The sequence below is a fragment of the Dermochelys coriacea genome, chromosome 16 (genome assembly GCF_009764565.3).
Source record: "Dermochelys coriacea isolate rDerCor1 chromosome 16, rDerCor1.pri.v4, whole genome shotgun sequence".
Classification (NCBI taxonomy): Eukaryota; Metazoa; Chordata; order Testudines; family Dermochelyidae; genus Dermochelys; species Dermochelys coriacea.
This window is the reverse complement of record NC_050083.1, coordinates 8,828,841-8,849,598: the sequence shown is the minus strand read 5'-3', so window position 1 is coordinate 8,849,598 and position 20,758 is coordinate 8,828,841. Positions and strand designations below refer to the sequence as shown.

The window sequence follows — 20,758 nt, the reverse complement described above, 5'->3', positions numbered from 1 at the left end:
TTACTGTGTTTATTATAAAAAGAAAAGGAGTACTTGTGGCACCTTAGAGACTAACAAATTTATTAGAGCATAAGCTTTCGTGAGCTACAGTTCACTTCATCGGATGCATAAATGTACTCCTTTTCTTTTTGCGAATACAGACTAACACGGCTGCTACTCTGAAACCTGTGTTTATTACATTATAGTAGCAGCCAGAGGGCTCAACTGAGATCAGGGCTAAAGTGGAGGAAATAATTGATTTTTTATTCCTGTTTGGTGCCCCAAAATGCATTTTTTCAGTGAGTTTACTATTCACCAGAAAAAAATTCATCTCTAGTTGGGGACACCATTCCAATTAAGTGACAACCCCTGCCCTGAAGAACTTCAGATAAACAAACAAACAAGATAGACAAAGGGAGGTGGCAAGTGAAAAAGAGCCTCAGAGAGATGAGGTAACTTCCCCAAGGTCACACAAGAAATGGATTTCTTGTGTCATAGCCAGGCAACTTAAAAATAGGCCATCATCCTTATTCCGCTCTCACAAACTCTGATTTCACACAAAATTGAAGATAAAGATGTAGACCTACTTATTTCAGACAGCCTGATACTGAGTTGCATTAAGTGGATATATGCCAAAATTCTCAAAAGTAGCCACTGGTACAATATTAATAACAGTAATACTAAATGAATAGAACTGCTTTGCTCTTACATAAGCTATTCATTCACATTCCTCCAACTATGTTAATAAGGAAGGCTAATATCATTATCCTCATTGTATAGATAAGAAAAAAAATTGAGGCACACAACGGTGAAGGACAGTGTCCCACAGTAAGCTTGGTCTACACGACAGAGGTAGGTCGATGTAAGGCAGCTTACTTTGACCTAACTCTGTAAGTGTCTACACTACAAAGTTGCTCCTGCTGATATAAGTTGCCCACTACACTGACCTAATAACTCCACCCCCACGAGAGGCATAGTGCTTAGGTTGATGTTGTTAGGGTGGCGCAGCGTCTGTTTAGACACTGCATTAATTACATTGCCTGTTGGCTGTCAGCCCTGTGTGAGATCAGAGCTCAGGCTGTCAGTCCTGGGGTGGGGGGTTCCAGCTGTGAGCCCCCCAGGGGGCTGGGCTTGGGCTGTCGGCCCCAGGGCAGGGGTCTAGCTGTCAGTGCTCTACAGTGCCCCACTCAGTTACATCAGTAGAAGCAGCTGGTGATGTTGCACACCAGCAACAGAGGGGGTGTAGTGTGGACATGAACCACTGCAATAATTACTGTGGTAGCTGTACATTGACCTAACTTAGATCAACTTAATTCTGTAGTGTACACAAGGCCTTAGTCAGTGGTCAAACCAGTCATTATAGACTCCCACTCTAGTAACCTTTCTACCAGACCACATCATCTTACAAGCTGAATCAGCAGCCACAAATTTCACCCTTACAGGGCTCATCAGCAGACCTGGGCTTTAGTGAATTTTGATCAAAATAAAAGCATAAGATATATGAAAGTGGTGGAAAATCTTTCAAAGTTGTTTGCATGCAAATATGGTTGGAGTACCTGGCTAGCAAAGCAGCTGTCTAAACATCATGCTTGCAAATTGGAAAATGTATGAACATGTTCTCGAGAGACTGAAGTTCTCCATTACAACTTTGCCTCCTACACAGAAATATTGCCCTTGGGAGGATTGGATTGCAGAAGAGACTCATAATAGGACACAGAGTCCTTCACCTTTTGGCATCTGCAAAATCTTGCCCACATTGGTGTTGACTGAAAATCCCAACTATTAGATAATTGTTCAGTTGCTTATGAAATGAGTAGACGGTCAAAGTTTGGTCCTTAGTGGAGAAGTCTCCATACCCTGATGGGCATCCCTGTTATGAGTTTTAGCAGAGAGGACCTAATGTCCACATTTAAAAAAAATGCTAAAAAGTTGGAGAGGGTCCAGAAAAGAGCCATAAAATCATTTGAGGGTTAGAGAAAATGCTGTAAAGAGCACGGCTCTTTAGCTTATCAAAAAGATTGAGAGGTGAGTTGCTAATAGTGTGGAAGAACTTTCGGAAAGAGAAAATAGAGGGTACTACGGGGATACTCTTTCATCCAGTGGAGAAAGGCATAAGAAAAAGCAATGGCTGAAAGCTGAAGCTAGACAGATTCAAATTAGAAATAAGCCACACATAATTAACAGTAAAAAGAAAAGGAGGACTTGTGGCACCTTAGAGACTTACAAATTTATTTGAGCATAAGCTTTTGTGGGCTACAGCTTGCTTCATCAGATGCATGCAGTCCACTGCATGCATTGGATGAAGTGAGTTGTAGCTTACGAAAGCTTATGCTCAAATAAATTTATTAGTCTCTAAGGTGCCACAAGTCCTCCTTTTCTTTTTGTGGATACAGACTAACACGGCTGCTGCTCTGAAACCTATAATTAATGGTGAGGATGATTAACCATTGGAACAAACTACTGGGAAGGGAACTGGCGGATTCTCCACCTCCAGATATGTTCAAATCAAGAGTGGATGCCTTTCTAGAAGGTGGACTTTGTCAAAAGCAAGCTTCTGAACTTAATCCAGAGGTAATTGGGAGAAATCTAAGGGCCAGTTCTATACAGGAGGTCAGACTAGATGCATAGGGGTTCCTTCTGGCCTTAAAAACTACGAAACTATGAAAAACTCAGGGTAGCATGGGGAGCAGGCTCTGCTATTTTACTGTGTAGCCTGCTTGTTCCCTGGAATCAGCAGTGAATGAGTGGTTGATCTGGAGGATACAGGGGGAGTAGCTCAAATATCCAGAGGGGTAGATCAGGGGCAGGACATCAGCCCTGCAGGGGAGGGACAGGAGTTGCAGTGACATCAGAGGAGCCTTTGGCCAGTCCTCAGCCTGTTGGGTAAATATGCTGAAGTGACAGTGACCTCACAGAGACTCTGACAGCAGACATGCAGGACAGGTGTGCAGGGCAGGGGATAGCTTCTGAGAGCCCTATGGGCTTGTCCAAGCAAGTCTCTTGGAGGACTTAGAGAGAATCCAGGTTCACACGCCTGCATGCTATGAAGGAGAGTCTTAAGAGTTTTTTTCTTCCTTGCTACTGATTTTGATAGAAAAAAAGCCTCTCCTATTTTGAAGGTAAGAGCTTCATTGAGGATTTGGAACCTGTTCACTCTGATCCATTTCTTGCCAGCTGAGCTCTTGGCAAAGAAAGCACTAGGCTAAGATGGAAGAAACATGTCCCACTTAGGACTTTGCCCCTTAGAATCACAGAGGGTGTTTGAGGATGTCCTTTCTTATTCCCTTCCCTCCCTCCCTCCTTTCTTGTCTTCTTTCTTCCTTCTCCCTGTTTCCCTCCCTCCATGTGGTGGGCAAAGCTGCTCTTCAGCTCTGAATATGGGGGGCCCTCACACAGAGGTTGCTCCGGACAAGTGCTCTTATTGTGATCCTCCCTTTGGTGTAGAATGCTGTCCTTTGAGCCATCTGGTGTGGATGCACAGTTTTCAGCCCCTGAGCCTCAATCTCTGTTGATTGGCCGAGCATGGGGCTGTTGTTGTTGTTATTATTATTTGTAATTGATTAATTAACAGGGAGGAGACTCAGGTCCCTGTTTTCCTCTTTTTACACCAAGTAAGTCATTCATAGCAAATCCTTTATCTGATGAATTTTACTGCCTTCTCTTCATTAGCTGGCTGAGAGCAGTTCATCATTCTCTCAAATCTACTATTTCTTCCAAAACGCTTGTGGAATAATTTATATGCACAATTCTTATTAGCTCATTTGGGAGCACTTTACTGTGAGCATTGGATGTATGAAATCTGAGCTGCATTGGGTAATTTGAAAAAAGAACACCTGGGTCCTATTCCTCCTAGAGGTTAGGATTTTTCTTCTGTGGAAAGGCAGGACTCTTGGATCCCATTCCTTCTAGTAGCTATGGATGGTCTTCTTAGTTACCTAAATACTAGAGATGGAAATTCCTGTTAGCTCATCTCCTTACTTAAGACGAGCTGATCCTCCTGGATCCAAACTCCATGGTGGGGCCCCTCTCTCTGAACTGGACTGAACTGATACCTCAGGTCCAAACACTCCACACTCTGGGAATTTGGATCTGACCTTCAATGGGCACATATGGCTTACCGCTTACAGAGCAGCTTTTCCTGGGTAAATCTCACAGTGCTTTATAATAGTGGGTAAGTATTCAATCCCTATTGTGCTCATGGGAACTGAGTCACAGAGAGGATGAGTGACTAGTCAAAGTTCCCACAAGTAAGAAAGCAAACAATAGAACCACAGAGTCCCGACTCAGTCGTTATACCAGATCACATTCTTTCTCAAAGCCATTGGAAAATAGGTCCTGGTTGCAATTCCCAGCTTTGAGTGGGAGTGTGCAGTAATGGTTAGTGGAGGGGCCTAGAAATAATGACTCCAGGGCTCCATCCTGGCTCTGTTGCTCATGCTTAGTGTGACCCATGGCATTCCCTGTCCAGGCTGCAGCAGGGTTCAGGTCCCAATCCCAGCTCCCCTTTTTGGCAGTTTCTGAATGTGTGTAAAGAGCTAGGAGATCAGTGATCTGGACACCCTGCTGCTGCCTAAATGTAATTGTCCCTTGACAATAAGACCTGCTCTTGTTTTCACAGCCATTGTCTATACCCCACCTTGCTGGCAGAGGGTGTAACATGCCAGTGCACTACCCTCTCCAGCCCTCACTGGTATTGGAGAGTGAGGAGGAGTGTGAGGGACAGGCACGCTGAACATCCGCCATCAGCACTCCATTTTTTGGAGGGTGTGAGTGGCATTTAGCCTTAGTAACTTCCCCTTTCTGTCTAGGGAGAGAAGAAATGGAGGCAGAATCTCCCATAACTGAGACTTGATTCCAGACACAGCTCCCTGGTCCTGGTTCCCTGCAGGGTCTTCTCCAGTGTGTTTGGAAACATCCCAGTAATGGGGCTCCCATCCCTACCTTTGTAGGAGACTATTTTCCAGCGAAGAATCCCTGGGGGATGGGGGCAGACCGCGAGTTGCTGAGCACCCACAACCTCCACTGAAATGAATGGGAACAGAGGTGCCCTGTGCTTCATATGAATGGGACCTTCTGAATCTAAGCTGGGCAATATTTTCCCAGGGAAAGCCTGGATCCCTGGCTTCTTATCCCTCTCTCTCCTGGAGCAGGGGTGGGGTGGAGACTGTGGCCTGGGGCTGGAGGAGGGAGCTGTTTGACTAAACTGAAGGTTTTTATGACTGGCCCCACTACTTTAAAAGGATGAGACTCCCCTGTGGTGTCACAGGACCAGGACGGCGAGGGGGAGCTCTGAGAGCAGAGCTCTATCCTAGGAGCTCCTGCCTGGGCAGGAGGACTGATTTTGGGGAACAACAGAAAAGGCTATTGAAAAGCGCTGGTGGGTCACTGGGGATGCTTCACTGACATCAGTGTTGACTGGTCGGGGAAAGTGCATGACTCACAGATCTTTAACAACATGCGACTGTTCAGAAAGTTATAAGCAGAAACTTCTGCAACTGGTGGTGGATTACCCTTGGCAATGTAGAAAGCCAGTAGTGATCCTGGGGGACCCAGCCTATCCCTTCTTCCCCTGGTTCATGAAGCTGTCCACTGGCCACCTTGACAGTATCACGGAAAGATTCAGCTACAGGCTCAGCAGGTGCAGAATACTCATTCAATGTGCTTTTGGTAGATTGAAGGGACACTGGCACTGTTTACTCACAAGATTCACTCTCAGTGAGAAAAATATCCCAGTGGATATAGCTGCTTGCTCTGTCCTTTGTAAAACCTGTGAAGCAAAAGGGGAAAAGTTGCCGCTGGGGTGGAACGGCTGTCTGCTGAGTTGGAACGGCCAGACACAAAGGTTACTAGAAGAGCTCAATATGGAGCTATATGGCTTTTAAAGAGCACTTTGACAGCGAGCCACAGGACTGTGTTGTGGTGTATTGTGCTCTCCTTTGAATACCCCCCAGTTTGGTGACCTGTTAGGAATTGAGTGGGGCTTTGTGTACATCGGTGACTCTAACCCTGCCAATGCACTGGTTAATTTTGTGGTGCTTGCTGTACGTTTATAATTAGTAAACTCTCTTTGTCACCAATCCTGTGAGTTGTCACATCGTACAATAACAAGTGAGTGCTTTCGCTACTGCCAGGCATTCTGCAGCATATGCTGGGAATGAATACAGATTAATTGTTTTCCAAAGAGTAGAATTTTATGGAGTGATGGAAACACTTCAGACAATTCTGTGTAAATGAAAAGTAAATACACGGAAAACTTAATACATTTCAGGAACAGAGTTTAGGAAGGGAAAAGAACATTCATGCCCATTTCAGCTACACAGACATCAACCGTGGCTGTCATGTAGCACTGTATGTAAGGGAGCAGTATGACTGCTCAGAGCTCCGGTACGAAACTGTGGAAAAACCTGAGTGTCTCTGGATTAAGTTTAGAAGTGTGTGCAACAAGAGTGATGTCATGGTGGGAGTCTGCTATAGACCACCGGACCAGGGGGATGAGGTGGATGAGGCTTTCTTCCGGCAACTCACGGAAGCTACTAGATCGCATGCCCTGATTCTCATGGGTGACTTTAATTTTCCTGATATCTGCTGGGAGAGCAATACAGCGGTGCATAGACAATCCAGGAAGTTTTTGGAAAGCGTAGGGGACAATTTCCTGGTGCAAGTGCTAGGGGAGCCAACTAGGGGGAGCGCTTTTCTTGACCTGCTGCTCACAAACCGGGTAGAATTAGTGGGGGAAGCAAAAGTGGATGGGAATCTGGGAGGCAGTGACCATGAGTTGGTTGAGTTCAGGATCCTGACGCAGGGAAGAAAGGTAAGCAGCAGGATACGGACCCTGGACTTCAGGAAAGCAGACTTTGACTCCCTCAGGGAACAGATGGCCAGGATCCCCTGGGGGACTAACATGAAAGGGAAGGGAGTCCAGGAGAGCTGGCTGTATTTCAAGGAATCCCTGTTGAGGTTACAGGGACAAACCATCCCGATGAGTCGAAAGAATAGTAAATATGGCAGGCGACCAGCTTGGCTTAATGGTGAAATCCTAGCGGATCTTAAACATAAAAAAGAAGCTTACAAGAAGTGGAAGCTTGGACATATGACCAGGGAAGAGTATAAAAATATTGCTCGGGCATGTAGGAAAGATATCAGGAGGGCCAAATCGCACCTGGAGCTGCAGCTAGCAAGAGATGTCAAGAGTAACAAGAAGGGTTTCTTCAGGTATGTTGGCAACAAGAAGAAAGCCAAGGAAAGTGTGGGCCCCTTACTGAATGAGGGAGGCAAGCTAGTGACAGAGGATGTGGAAAAAGCTAATGTACTCAATGCTTTTTTTGCCTCTGTTTTCACTAACAAGGTCAGCTCCCAGACTGCTGTGCTGGGCAACACAAAATGGGGAAGAGATGGCCAGCCCTCTGTAGAGATAGAGGTGGTTAGGGACTATTTAGAAAAGCTGGACGTGCACAAGTCCATGGGGCCGGACGAATTGCATCCGAGAGTGCTGAAGGAATTGGCGGCTGTGATTGCAGAGCCCTTAGCCATTATCTTTGAAAACTCGTGGCGAACGGGGGAAGTCCCGGATGACTGGAAAAAGGCTAATGTAGTGCCCATCTTTAAAAAGGGAAGAAGGAGGATCCTGGGAACTACAGGCCGGTCAGCCTCACCTCAGTCCCTGGAAAAATCATGGAGCAGGTCCTCAAAGAATCAATCCTGAAGCACTTAGAGGAGAGGAAAGTGATCAGGAACAGTCAGCATGGATTCACCAAGGGAAGGTCATGCCTGACTAATCTAATCGCCTTTTATGATGAGATTACTGGTTCTGTGGATGAAGGGAAAGCAGTGGATGTATTGTTTCTTGACTTTAGCAAAGCTTTTGACACGGTCTCCCACAGCATTCTTGTCAGCAAGTTAAGGAAGTATGGGCTGGATGAATGCACTATAAGGTGGGTAGAAAGCTGGCTAGATTGTCGGGCTCAACGGGTAGTGATCAATGGCTCCATGTCTAGTTGGCAGTCGGTGTCAAGTGGAGTGCCCCAGGGGTCGGTCCTGGGGCCCGTTTTGTTCAATATCTTCATAAATGATCTGGAGGATGGTGTGGATTGCACTCTCAGCAAATTTGCGGATGATACTAAACTGGGAGGAGTGGTAGATACGCTGGAGGGGAGGGATAGGATACAGAAGGACCTAGACAAATTGGAGGATTGGGCCAAAAGAAATCTAATGAGGTTCAATAAGGATAAATGCAGGGTCCTGCACTTAGGATGGAAGAATCCAATGCACCGCTACAGACTAGGGACCGAATGGCTCGGCAGCAGTTCTGCGGAAAAGGACCTAGGGGTGACAGTGGACGAGAAGCTGGATATGAGTCAGCAGTGTGCCCTTGTTGCCAAGAAGGCCAATGGCATTTTGGGATGTATAAGTAGGGGCATAGCGAGCAGATCGAGGGACGTGATCGTTCCCCTCTATTCGACACTGGTGAGGCCTCATCTGGAGTACTGTGTCCAGTTTTGGGCCCCACACTACAGGAAGGATGTGGATAAATTGGAAAGAGTACAACGAAGGGCAACGAAAATGATTAGGGGTCTAGAGCACATGACTTATGAGGAGAGGCTGAGGGAGCTGGGATTGTTTAGTCTGGAGAAGAGAAGAATGAGGGGGGATTTGATAGCTGCTTTCAACTACCTGAAAGGGGGTTTCAAAGAGGATGGCTCTAGACTGTTCTCAATGGTAGCAGATGACAGAACGAGGAGTAATGGTCTCAAGTTGCAATGGGGGAGGTTTAGATTGGATATTAGGAAAAACTTTTTCACTAAGAGGGTGGTGAAACAATGGAATGCGTTACCTAGGGAGGTGGTAGAATCTCCTTCCTTAGAGGTTTTTAAGGTCAGGCTTGACAAAGCCCTAGCTGGGATGATTTAACTGGGACTTGATCCTGCTTTGAGCAGGGGGTTGGACTAGATGACCTTCTGGGGTCCCTTCCAACCCTGATATTCTATGATTCTATGATTCTATGGGTCAGAGTATATGAAGCTGCTGTTGTCCTTTATATTCCCTGCTGTGGAGGGGTAGGGGAAGGATGCAGCCCCTGATGCCATGTAGAATATTGTGGAGGGTGTAGGGAGGTGTTATACTGGAGTTTGCCATGGACTACAAAGGGAGGCAAGCCTGTGATTGTTGAACCTGTAGGTCCACTAGAGTGCAGCGTCTGTGTTTGCTGTTGGAGAAGCCCCCTTGCGTTCTGGTGCACCTCCTTCTCCTTTTCCTTCTGGGACTCATGGGCCTTTCTCCTGTCCATGCTTTCCTTCTCATTATACAGTCTGCAATTTTCATCTTCCAGGCCCTTTGTTCACGGTTGGAGGCAGCACTGGCTTGCATGATCTCACTGAACATGTCACGATGCCCATGGCTGGGTCCTTTTCTTTCTCCTCCTTATCTGGGTCAAATGTTCCACAATGTGTGTGTGGGGAACGCCTCAAGGCCTCAACAGCAGTAGGATGGTGGGGGAGGGTTCCAGTCTCCATGACTTCTGGGCAGTGGAATTCACAATTGTGACAAGAACAGTCACTGCCTGGCATTGTGGAACAGCTGCTGGAGCTTGTTAGGGTCAACATAGGTACTGCAGTGTTTATACTCATGCTGTGTCGATTTCAGTACATTGACCATGGATCAACAGTGCTCGGGGTGGTGTTGTTACTATGACAGCATAATGGGACACTGACATCAGTGGGAGACAAATTTAAGTGTAGACACATGCACAACTAGGTCAACACAAGGCAGCTTCTGTTGACCTAATTTTATAGTACAAACAAGTGCATTGCATAAGATCAGGGTGTGAGGCTGTCTCTCTCTGCAGTGGCTGCATCCTGGTTACATGAGAAGAGCCTGTTACTTATTTCCATCTCACAGTTCCTCTTTCAGCCCGAGAGGGAGAGACTGAAGGGTTTGGGTTGGAGCCTCACTGATGGCTGTGGTTTCTGTATGTTACGTGGATTGACTGCTACCTGGCATGAAGAGAATCTCCGGGGCAACACATTTTGGATGAATAACATCTGTGTTAAACATTGTGACCCTCTCCAGATGCATGAATGTGTTCACAAATGCCTGGTGGATGTTGGAATACTTGTGAATAATGATTAATACAATGCTATGAACCACAACAGTAGGGTTTATTCTTGATAACGTTGCTTAAAATGTTGTTTTAATATTTAATGTGCTGTAATTAGCAGATTTCCAAAGAAAGATGATTTTAAACATTTCAACACCAAACTCAGTCCATATGACCTCATATCACCGCCGCTCCAGACAACCACCATAATGATAACATAAGCAAATGTTTTGAGGGATTCTTCAGGGAATCATTCCTCAATTGAAACTTTCCATTGGAACTGCTGTGCAGTTTTCCAACATCTAGGGAAATCATGTCTCTGTCTCAGATGAGAAAAGTAGTTGAAATGCTTAATGCAGTTCAGATTGAACCATTTTGCCAACCAAATTATTCACTCATTACTTTTTAATCCATTTCTTAGTATATAAAAACATAATCAATTTTTTTAAAAAAAGACAATTGTGAGCACACTCTTGTTGCTATGCTGGAAGAATTGTTTTCTCATGCTCGTATTAACATTCAACTAGACGTTGCTCCTCTGGTTAACCCTCAGTGGTATGAGGCACCAACAGAAGAGTAAGGCCAGATGTAAGAGGCTGGTCGCATCAATGTGTGACGTAGGCTGGGGATATAACTGCAGCTGTGCACAATTATGATGCTGAGGCCAATGGGTCTTTTAGTTAATAGTGATTGTAGACAACCGTGGAAAGACCTCAGGCCGATGGGGAAGATAAAGAACTGAAGTGGCTGAGGGTGCTAATCTAACAGACTCTTCTGCTCATTTGCAGCTCTGCTATTTTCTTCAGGAGAAGCATCATCCTAAAGGGCCTAGTTTTCATCCAAAGCTTCCTCCTTGCTTTCCTGCTACTATCAATCACCGTGAAATGACCTTGAAAAATAGTCTGAGTAGGTGCAGTTTCACTGTAGCATTTAAAGATAGGGAGAGGCTGCAGAAGAGGTTTCCAGCTTATTAATTTCTGTTCCTCCAAGGCTGCACCTTTTGGTCTCCAATGGCACCAGAGCTGAGGAATAAGGCGTTTCAGCTGGATCCAGTGCTGATTTGGAAGCACTTTAAAAAAAGCCTGTCTGTGTTAGCTGCCCTGCTTCTTCCTTTGGCCATGTTTGCAGAATTCCAGCAAGCCTTACACACATCTTAAATAGTGGCAAATCCTGAACATCAAAGAAGGCAACCCATAGCTGCAAAATGGACACACAGACACAAAACAATAGCTGTCAGCACCCCCAGAGAGAGAAGGCAAAAGCTAGCTGGTAAGAAATGAAGAGCAGACGGGGATTTGGAGAGGCATGATGCTCTAAGGTATGCAAGGTGATGAGGACAAAGCCAGGAAGTGGGCTTGTGAGGCATCAAAGTAGCACAGTTCTGTCAGGTTAGAACATCTTTAATAGTCACACCTTGATCTGATAATCTCTTACATTTTTTCTCCTCTTAGGCACTTTAATTTCAGCCTTATGAGGAAATTAGTATACACATTCTCTGTTGGTATCATAACTCCATTTACTGCAATGGACTTATGCCAGCAGTGAATTTGGACCATATTTTTTCCCTGGTGTAAATATTTTTAAATGGGAGGTGGGTAGGGGGGGAAAGAATCTTCTCTGAAATAATTCAGAAACATGGTACATCTAAGAAGAATATTTTAACGTTGGCTAATAATATTCAGTAGGTGATCCTGCTTTTGTCAGATCCTGAGTGCAATTGATTCAGTATAACAAGCAAGAATGTCCTTGATTAATTTTCCCTGGCCTTGAGCTTCTTCTAGAATACATCAGTGCTTCATCCAGGGACGCTGGTCTCATACATTGACCTACACCCCCATACCACTCTACTAAGAACTAAATTTAACTGTTAGATATTCCATGAGGATCTCCCTGATAGAATGGTTTACCAAGACTAAGGACTGTACATACTGCTTCCAACATGTGTGACGATTGTCTCTTGGCCAACACACTGGGGACTGACCCAGGAAACTCGAGACCTTAACACATGAGCTGCTACAGCTTGAGCTAAAGGGTCAAAGTGCTGTACTGACTCCTGTTCTCTGTGTATTGGCACAGAGGGGGACCTATAATTCACTTTCCAGTAGGTTACACATGTAGCTACCATTAATATTACTGGGAGCTCCACTGCTGATGAAGAGCAGTATATGGCACTAAATGTTCCACTAGCCCTTAATTTATTTCTAAGCCTTGGTGTATTGCCTGCTACATCTAGGGACTTGAGAAGAATTCAAACCAAAAATATCATCCTCATAGGTGGGAAACATTGGCAATAGACATTAACCACATGTAAGATTCCAAGTTTCCAGCCACAACCTCACAGTCCTATCTTGGATTTTCCTTGTCAGATGTTCTGCAGTTCTTTGCATTTCTTGAGAAAAATATGCAGCACCGTCTCCTTTGATATTCACAAGGTGATTTTGTGGCTATTGATTGCTGTGTGAAATAACAGCAGCGCAGATACAGCCTGGAAGCAGAGGGGCTATGAAGGAGGTTGAATTTATTTTGGATGTGGCAGCTGTAAGTATGTACATCCTCCCACTCACTCCTTTAGTTGGCAGGATGGAAAATGCCAGCATCTTAGCTGGGGTCTTCATAGTCCCTTATGTTGAACTGAGTTGGCAGCAAATGTTATTAAATTGGACTGTAGGGAAACATTTGTTACTAGATATGGGTAATCTGGTTTTCTTTGTTGAAAATGCAAACCAAGCCTTAACTTTCAGTGTCATCTGTTTTTTTCTGGATAATTAATACAACATAAAACCTAAAGAAAAAATGTCCCTACCTATCGTATATAGAACCCCATATAACAGAGCAATGGAATACAGCCCCAGAGACAATCCAATAATGACTCATTAGTTCTTAGTAGATTGGTAAGCAATAAGGCAGGTGTTTGGAGGGAAACAGATACATCTCATTTACTCAGTTATTAAATGCCAAACATGAGTGCTGGCCACACCAAGTAAATACTGTGTATGTGCCTTACATAATGACAGGTTTCAGAGTAGCAGCCGTGTTAGTCTGTATTTGCAAAAAGAAAAGGAGTACTTGTGGCACCTTAGAGACTAACAAATTTATTTGAGCATAAGCTTTTGGATGCATCCGATGAAGTGAGCTATAGCTCACAAAAGCTTATGCTCGAATAAATTTGTTAGTCTCTAAGGTGCCACAAGTACTCCTTTTCTTTTTGTGTATGTGCAAATTCCTAAATGAATCTGAAATTGCAATAAATACCTTTTCAATGTCTCTCAAAGATTGTCCCTCTTACTAAATGTATTATAAGCATAAAAAGAAAGTACGGATTATATAGCCCACGGGGATCCTATTGTAAAATGAAGCAAAAATAATATGTGGGAGGTGTTAGGATATAGATATTCAGGCCTGTCTGTAAAGGCCTATACTCTAATTTAGGTGTATTCTTATCTCTTAGCTAGTTCTAGAGGTATAAAAGGAAGAATCAAAATCACTGTCTGACTGTATAAGGCCTTTTCTCACTGTGACCGTCTGAGGCCCTGTGCTTAGGCTAAGGCCTTTGGCTAAGCAACAGAGGCAGCCATAAGCTGGGAAGCGCCAGTCACCTCCTCACATTCCAACCTGGTCACATTGAAATAAGGTGCTATTGGGCTGTTAGGATACAATCCTGTCCTGATAATGCCCATCGCCTCCAGAGAAAGTGAAGTGCCTAGAAAATGTAAAAGGAAACTTAGTTTGATAGCATCCTGTCTGGCAAGAACTCACTTATCAATAGTTGTGGTGTGAAATCCTCATGTCTGTGTTGTTCTATCATTGTAGTCCTCATTTCCCTATTGTTTCTCTGTATAATCTCTGGCTGGTTCTGTGATTGTTTCTGTCTGCTGTATAATTAATTTTGCTGGGTGTAAACTAATTAAGATAGTGGGATATAATTGGTTAAATAATCATGTTACAATATGTTAGGATTGGTTAGTTAAATTTCAGTAAAATGATTGGTTAAGGTATAGCTAAGTAGAACTCAAGTTTTACTGTATAGTCTGCGGTCAATCTGGTTCTTTAAGGGAAGTAGAGCTGAGCCTTGCCTGTGATCGAACCATTAACCTCCCCAGCTGATCCTGATCTGGACTCAGTTAAAATTAGTGATCCCAGCTGTGGAAAGGTTTCAGAGTAGCAGCCGTGTTAGTCTGTATTCGCAAAAAGAAAAGGAGTACCGGTGGCACCTTAGAGACTAACAAATTTATTAGAGCATAAGCTTTCGTGAGCTACAGCTCACTTCATCGGATGCATCCGATGAAGTGAGCTGTAGCTCACGAAAGCTTATGCTCTAATAAATTTGTTAGTCTCTAAGGTGCCACCGGTACTCCTTTTCTTTCAGCTGTGGAAAGTCAGGGAGAATTACATACAGAGAGATGAGAATATAGGGGACCTATGTGAGAAGAGGTTAGTTGGGCTTTCTTTCTCTGCCCTTCTGTAAGAAGGGCTAGGCCAGAGGGATGGAGTTAGTCTCTGGGAAAGGGGCAAGACCCAGACAAGAGACAGAATCTGGGTTGGCCTTTCAGGAGAAGAACAAGGAGCAGAGAGGACCTAGGAAGAGGCCTGAGAACCAGAGCAGAGGCTGCATTAACTACAGGTCTACAGGGAAATGGTACAAGGAGTGGCTTGGAGGTAGGAAGTGGCCTAGGGAAACAGCAGTACATCTAAAGGAGCAGAATGTAGCTGCTTAATGCAGGGCCTCTGGGCTGGAATCCTGAGCAGAGGGTGGGTCTGGGTTCCCCTATCTACCCCCAAGGAACTGGTGTAAAAGCCCTGACACAACAACGATTGAGTTTGGGGTGGGTCTGAGGACTGGCCCAAGAGGGGCAGAAGGATCTTGTCATAGGGTGACACTGGCCCTGCAAGAGGTCACTACACTTCTGATTCATTGGCTTCTTCCTAACTAGAGCTGTCACCACCAAAAAAGGGACTTACAACTTTCCAGGACAGCTACCTCAAAAAAGGGATGATCCTGGGAAAATCTGAACAGGTGACAACCTTATTCCTATGTGGGTTTTCAGAGAGGGCATCCGGGCTATGAGAATGGGAGAGTGTCTGAGGGTGGGGAACCTCAGACAGGAAAAGGGGCTGGGGAGAGCTGCCTGGGAGTCAAAAGACTATAGGAATTCCCTGTGGAAAGCTGCAGAAAGCTCTCTGTTGTGGGGGAGAGAAGTGTTAGGAAGCCAGGGGAGGGGCTAGCCTGCTGAACTTCCTGAGCCAAAGAGACATGGCCAGCGAGGGCTGGAGGCAGGAGAACAGCTGAAGGGCTTACCCCTGATTTCTCCATGCTGGAAACAGGGAGAAGTCCAGAGAGAATCAGGGATGCTCCCCTGGTGGGGGGTGAACTTCCAGCAGAGTGGCTAGGGGGTTCCCATGAGGAAGAGCAGGGAGCACTCCAGTTGGAAGGGCTGGGGTGGCTGACCTGGCAGAAGGGCAGTAGAGGACCGACACAGAGCCTAGAGGATGGCAGAAGATACTAGAGTGCAGTATGTGCTATGCTGTTGTACTACATGGTGTGGGAATTTAAGGACAGAGGAAGACAGAGTCTTTACCTGCCAAGCTTACAATGTAAACATAAAGCTTATATATACACCAGGCTTCCTCTTTGGCATGCTCCTTCTATTTCTCTCTGGTCTGGAGTACAAATGAGGAACAAGCTTGAAGCACTGATAATCCCCCAAATTTTAGGCCTTGTAGCCGGATGAACTTTGGAATATCCCCAAGGGCAGAAGGAAGGGTTTACCATAGCATTCCAGTATCCATATGAAAATGATTGTTGGGGAGTATATGCAATTCAAACCACTCTAGGGATTAGGTGTCTTCCAGAAATTATTTTCTGGGGTTTTGCATCTCTTGGATAAAAGATTTGGGGGTCAGGGGAATGAAACACTATAATCCCATGACAGGATTACTTGTTCTGGCAGATAAGTCTCTGTGTACCTCCAGACAGTGGCAGATGAGATATATGGATACTATGTATGTATACAATAAGATATATGTAAGGGTAAGGCCTCCACGCTTAAGTAGGCATAGCTATCTAAGAGAGCCTAATTCTCTTCTAAATTACAGGACTGTAAGATCAGGAGTAACTCCACAGAAGATTTATGGGGTGTAACCTATCTAGTGGAAGGAGAAGAGGGCCCTCAAAAAGATTAGTGAGGCTCTGATCCTCTATTACCCTGCACCTGCTGGAGCCCTTTCCAAAGAGAGTGCAAAGTCTGTATGAAAAACTACCAAAACAGAATGGTTATAAAGCCTTCATGTTGCATTGGTGTAAAACTACACAAGATGCAGGGCTATGGAATCAGGCTCTGAGGGCTTTAGGGAGAAGAAAAGTAGGTCTTCTCTCATCCTTGCAAGAAGAAACTTCCTAGCAGATGTGAAAAGGGAGCACCAGGCAGCATATGGAAAGGTTAATAAAATATAGGGGCTTTCATCTCTGTTCTCACTGAATTCACCCTGGGTGGATAGGCACTAAAAGCTGTAATTGGCTGATGGCTGTTTTGCAGCCTGTCTAAAATAAGCTTCGGGTCTGTGAGGGGGTGTAGCTGGCTGTTGTGCTTCCCTACAGGAGGTTCTGCAGTCCTACTACACCCATTCCCAGGAAGCAGTGAAGTGACAGGAAAGGAGCAGCAAAGGTGGGTCCTCTAGGCCTGCCTAGAGAGGCCTCATGGAAGCAGCCAATCACAGTGCAGCAGGCTCAGATAAAAGGAGCCATGAGGCCTTAGCAAGTCAGTTCAGTGTGGGGGCAGAGTGCTTCTCTCTGGCCAAAAGTGCTTGTGGGCTAAGCAGAGTCTTTCTGGCTGCATTTGCTTAAACTGTGCTTGCAGGGAGAGAGCCAGAGGACCTAAGAATCTTAACCTTGAGCTAAGGGTGATGCTAAAAGGGGCTAGGTGGGAAGAAGCAGCAAGGAACTGAAATTGAGCAGCATGTGGCAGCAATGTATGTAGGGTCTCTGGTTTAGAGCCTCAAGTAGTGGGCAGGATCCATGGCCACCGTGGGATAAACCCCAAGAATGGGACTGGGCTTATTTGAGAGCCTGAACAAAGGATTACATTCAAAGGGCCCAGAGCCAGGCTGAAGACCCTAGTGAAGGCAATGGGACTGTTCATTTATTGGATTCTTTACTACCCTGGCAGAGGTTCATTTGAACTTTGGTGTAACCCTCTGGCCAAGCCATGGAAGACCCACCAAGGTCAGCGGACAACCTACAGGGGGCACCAGAGACAAGAAAAGGGCTGCAGTACACACCTAGCTGCCAGAAGACACTCAGTAGGTGGATGCCCCATCACATGATCTCGCTCTTTTTTCTTTAAAAGTAGAAATATATCCACATTAGGGATGTGCAAAGTATTCATAATGAAATAGGAAATTGCTCATAATTCAGGCTTTGTCGCATTTTTGTTGTGAATTGGTGCCATTTTGGCAAAAACAATTTATTCTTAGTATAGAATATCTTTTTTGAGCAGAAATTTTCTCCTTTTACAAAGAGAAAGAAGTGTGGGGGGAATAAACAACTTATGACCGTCACACAGTGCTGCCCCACCTCACAAAACCAATATAATTTCAATTCATTGACTTCCTTTATTGGCAGTTTCTGCTAAGAGGCAGAACATTTATCTTCCCCCTCAAAGCAGGTATGTTGAATGCCAGGACATATAGTACCAGATACCATGGGCTGTGCTGTGGCACAGAATGACACCTAGCTACTGTATCTCTGCTTCTGTGCAAATGTTCCTTAACTCTGTTTTTTAGCCTTGATTGAAGCTGTCACAGTTCTAGCACCTTGAGCAGGTGCAAGCAGGGGAAGTTCCAGCAGCCGGTGGAGATTTCTCCTGATCTGGCAAAGAAACTTGGTGATTTTGCCCAAGAAAACATTGTGCTAAAGGAGACTCTGAAGAAATTCCAAGATGCTCTGGTGTTTAAACTGCAGACAGCAATGACTCTGGATCCAGACACGGCTCATCCCCAACTCGTCCTGTCCGCAGATCGGAAAAGTGTGAGACTGGGAGCCACACGGCAGCAAGTGCCCAACAACCCTGAGAGATTTGACTGGAATCACTGTGTGCTAGCCTGTGAGGGATTCACCTCGGGGAGACATTGCTGGGAGGTGGAGGTGGGGGATGGGCGATGCTGGGCTGTGGGGGTGGCCAGAGAGTCTGTGAGGAGGAAGGGGTGGTTAAGTTTTAACCCTGAGGTGGGGGTCTGGGCTGTGCAGTGGCTGCAGGGGGATCAATACAAGGCTTGCACCTCCCCTGAGACTACAGTGTCACTGGACCGGGTCCCCAGCAGGATCCGGGTTTGTCTGGACTGTGACGAGGGGCAGGTGGCATTTTTCAGTGCTGACAACCAGGTCCCGATCTTCACTTTCCCACCAGCGTCTTTCAATGGGGAGAGAATCTGCCCTTGGTTCTGTTTCTGGGACAGTGGAACCCAGTTGAGACTCTGTTCCTGATACACAAGATTATCTATCCCCCTGCAGGCCATGAAATGGGCTTCTCTCGCCTCTGGCACCCTCATTTCTACGACTCTGGAATCTAAAGTGGGCTGGTGACCTGTTCTCCCCGCTCCAAAAAACCAACCAAACAAAACCACCCAACCATCAGGGACATTGTCCAGCCTGTTTGTCACTGTTCTCTATGATCGCAGAGGACTCTAGCAACCTGGTCAGAGAGCAAGAGGAGTCCTGGGTGAGGGAGGACAGTACAGGTTGCAAATCTTTGGGGCAGGGGAGTGGCAAGAGAAAATGGTTAATCTTCACTTTTGATGAGTGTTTTCTAGAATTTAACAAAGTTATTTTTATATCAAGCCCATGGAGGTTGTGATTTATGGTTCCCATGATCATTGACTACTGCAGCTTTTTTGTTTTATCACAGAGTGGATTCTGTACAGTTCTTGTGGTAACTTCCCTTATGAACCCTTCCTAGCCTGCTTGAGGGAAGCCCACTTAGCTTCTTGGGGGCAGACTGTTGCTATCCACTCTCTCCAGACTTGAGACTTAAGCAGCAGACTCCTTCAGTGTGATTGCCTCAGCAAGTCTGACTTCAGTTCAACAGATGCCATTTTGTTCTCTCGGGGCAATGACAGGACTAACTAGTGACCAGCCAGCCTTCATAAATAGGCTTGGCAGAATGTGTTTGTTTTTTAATAACTTTGATGGAAAATATCTGTTCTTTTAAGCTCCTTTTTAATTTTTATCAATTAGAATTTCAAGTTGTGCAAAATCATGGGCTTTAAATGTATGAGTTTCCAATTTTTATTCACTTTAAATTTTCATGGTTGAGGGAACTTCTGGGACGTGAGGCAATGAGGAAGTCTGACAATTTATTTAGTGACAGTTGAGGTTGAAATTCAAAAAGTTAAAGCTTTATAATTGTTACCACACAAATTGTCAGCATCACATGGCAAAATATACAAATTAAATAGTCTTAATTCAAACTCTAAAGTTCTCAAGCAGGCAAAGAAAGAAAAATGCTATCTGTACATTTTGATTATCAACAAATATTTTGTCATCAGTTTGTGTGTGTACAGTGCAATTTATTGACATTTACTGATTAAAATTCTAATTCTTCCAAGCCTATAGCTAAAGCAGAGTAGTTACTCAGAACAAAAGCATTATGAGAAAATGTGACTTAAACAATAAACTATTCATATGCCTGTCTGTCTTACCAGATGTTATCCATCTGCCACCTGGATACCCAGTCAGGTTTCAAAGTCTTTCTGGCCTTCATGTAAGGCCTATTTTTTCTAGTCAGTCTCATGTTGTTCAGTTCGTGTGTGTGTGTGACCTCTCCCTGCATCAGTATGATCAGTTTATATAGTTTCCAGTTCTTTGTTTGCTAGACCTCTTTAATAAAGTCAAACCAGATTATGCAACTTCTTTAGGGGATGGGGCAACTTCAGACTTGTTACCTGGTTAGACATTTGTATTAATCACTCATTTTCCTTCCCAACTCCCCATGATTTTGGTTCCTGTAGGAAATCCTGTAACTTCCCCTCTGAGCTGGAATACACGCTCTAGACCATAAGGATCCATATAACACATGAGGTTGATACTATAGTTTTTGCATAGTCCATATCTCCGTAGCATCTGTCACAGACACTATGGCTCACTTATTTCCAAGGAGGAGTTCATGTTCATTCATATCTCCTTATTTTAATATTGCGTGCAGTGGGAGATAAAAGCAGGATCAAACAGAAGGGGCAGCCTGGTCCTTGTGCTCTACAGGGGCCATCAAATTCTCCTCCAAATCTCAGCTCAGAAATGAATTGGTCGAGGATGGAAGCTGGGATCTTCGGGAGTTATAGTGAGAGAACCTCTGAAAGTTAATGTGTTGGACAGCTCTCTTTGCACTGCATTATCATTCTTCCAGTCTTCTAAATTGGAAATGCCTCAGCTCATTAGTCCATATTGTAAAATAGAGACTGGGGGTTTTGGAAACTGAGAACGAGCAAAGTTCTCTCATATGAAAGTGATATTTACTGGGCAGGTGTAAGTCTCCTCCCCCCCCTTAAATATTAAGATCAAATATTAATCTCAGAAGGTTAGTGTGGGTGACTGGCATCTGTATTGATGGAACAGCTCATAATGGGTTCCTAAGATACAATGCAATAACAATATTCTCCAAATTAGAACATGTATCGGAATATCCTTAGCCAGCC

At 44.8% G+C, this 20,758-nt stretch overlaps 1 long non-coding RNA gene across 2 annotated transcripts in view; it reads left to right on the top strand.

The window, feature by feature from the left end:
• The first annotated feature begins 14,459 nt into the window (after nt 1–14,459).
• The window catches only part of LOC122456903, a 52,090-nt gene continuing 45,791 nt past the window's right edge, over nt 14,460–20,758 (top strand). The window contains exons 1-2 of one of the 2 annotated variants that reach the window (XR_006276064.1): nt 14,460–14,503; nt 17,236–17,372. This is a non-coding gene — a long non-coding RNA (uncharacterized LOC122456903). The other variant, XR_006276063.1, reaches the window with a different exon arrangement.